Source organism: Trichechus manatus, unplaced genomic scaffold (genome assembly GCF_000243295.1).
Source record: "Trichechus manatus latirostris isolate Lorelei unplaced genomic scaffold, TriManLat1.0 scaffold00328, whole genome shotgun sequence".
Taxonomy (NCBI): Eukaryota; Metazoa; Chordata; class Mammalia; order Sirenia; family Trichechidae; genus Trichechus; species Trichechus manatus.
Window position 1 is genome coordinate 613851 of NW_004444264.1, and position 2500 is coordinate 616350.

Genomic DNA, 2500 nt, shown 5'->3' on the forward strand with positions numbered 1-2500 from the left:
TTAGTTTTTGGGTATGGTGTGAGGTATAGGTCTTGTTTCTTTTTTTTACAGATAGGCATCCAGTTTTGCCAGCACCATTTGTTAAAAAGACTGTCTTTTCCCCCATTTAATGGACTGTGGTCCTTTGTCAAATATCATCTGACCACAAGCGGACGGATTTAGGTCTGGGTTCTAGATTCTGTTCCATTGGTCAATGTATCCGTCATTGTACCATTACCAGGCTGTTTTGACTACCATGGCTGTACAGAAGGTTCTGAGATCAGGAAATGTGAGGCCTCCTACTTGGTTTTTTTCTTCAGTAACGCTGTGCTTATCTGGGGCCTCTTTCCTTTCCCTCTAAAGTTGGGGATTCATTTTTCCATCTTGTTAAAGAATGCTGTTGGTATTTGAGTTTGTTTGCTTTTAATAGATCCATAAGCATCACATTGGTTAGTGAAGTTCCTCCCAGATTCTAGACATAGGTTATTTAAGACTTGATGCTATATTTTGTCTTTCAGTGCTTTCCTTAGCCTTTTAAAACATGATTAGGAATAGCTACATCCTAGCACTATTTTAAATGTTATCCAAGATGTCCCTTCATTACTAAATCCCTTAAAGGTGTGACTTAATACCTTATAGTAATAACTAATGACTGTCATCTACCTGAGCCCTGGTGGTACAGTGGTTAAGCGTTTGGCTGCTAACCAAAAGGTTGGCAGTTTGAATCCACCAGCTGCTGCAGGAAACCCTACGAGGCAGTTCTACTCTGTCCTATAGGGTCACTAGGAGTTGGAATTGACTTGACGGCAATAGGTTTGGTTTTTTGGTTTATCATCTGCCTAATCATTCTTACCACTGCAAACCTTATGAAAATCCCAATACTTCTGTGCATCACAGGAAGGAGTTGTAATTTTAGCTTTATTGAAATTCCATTGACCTCTGTTTTTTGTATCCTTATTTAGTTGTCTCACAAAGCTCATGATTTTAAGTAACGATAATTTTATTTTGTATCTACCGGTACTGTAGCCTTTGAGTCTTACTATTTCATTTATTCAGTATTTTTTTTCATTTAGTATTCATGCACTAAACATTCATTAAAAACCTACTATGTGGTAGGCACAATGATAGACCCTACAGATACCGAGACGTAGCTTCTGTCTCTAAAAACTTATGGTTTAATTATGAAGACAGATGAGAAATAAACCTTTATACTATGCTGTGATAAATCTTTTTGAAAGTAGACATAGTGTGGAAAAAAATCTAAATACTAGTTACAGTAGTATCTGATTTTAATAGGCTTAGAATTTTTATTTTTATCAACAACATAGATTCAAAATCTCATTTTTAAAAATTTTCTACAGGACTGTGGCTTCTTTGTTTAATTCAAATCAATTGGATCAGCATTTAATAAACGTCTGTTTTGAGCAAGACACTCTTCTTGGCACTGTGGAATGTAAAGCTAAATAAAACAAAATGTGTATCCTCAAGGTTTTTAACAGTCTAGCAGGGAATGTAGACATATACACCCCAACTAGAATTCAGTTGTAGTAAAGCACACAAAGTGATATCGTGGAAAATGAAACAACACAAAAAAATAATTTTAACTGTGCATTATCTATATCAGTTCAGAGGATTTAACAGAAATGGAAAGACATGTATTTGAACTTTTGCTTGAAAATTTGTCTGTCCATTTCTTTGGGGGTGGGGGATTAGGTCATGCAAACACACTGAAAGTAGAGTACTTAGAGAAAGGCAGGGCAGAGGATGATCTGTATTAGGGTTAGCTCCTTTGGCAGACTGCATTGCCTATCAGACCTGGCTTGCAGCCACATTAAGACATAAACTTTCCAACTAGTATCTAGACTCACAAAGAAATGGTTTGAGGATTGTAAATTAAGTGCCATCCTCTTTTAGGTTGTATACATCTACCTCCTAGAAGAATTCAATCAAGGTAAACATATTAGACTTTTTTCTGAAATACGAAGAGTGGCTAATGTTTTCCACTTCAGAATTATTTACTAGAGTTTAAAAAAAAAAAAAAAAACTCTTTAAATTAAATTGAAGAGGTATTAGCAATAACCAGAATTGTGGCTGGCTCAGATTCTCAAAAGACAAGATCATTTTAAAGGCTCAGATAAGTTTTCTCTTAGCAGTGGCTGACAATTCTGTTCAAAATGAGGAAAATTGAAACCAAAGTGTGCAATTGTGAACGAGAAACTTGATATGAGAATACAAACTTGCAAAACTTGTACATTGGGTAGAGGAATCATTATACTGATCCCTTAGCTTGCGGTTAGATAAGAACAACCCTGTTGTGATAGTTATATAGGTAAAGATTTGTTAATTATTATTTTGGAATATTATTTGGAATTTTGGCAATATTTAAAAATTTCATTTTGTCATACAGTATTATTTAAGGTGAAAGCAAATTGCTCAGTATTATTTAAGGTGAAAGCAAATTGCTCGGGAGAACTGATTCATAAGACATGTAACAAGCTTGTCAGAAAAGAGTTTTTTTGTT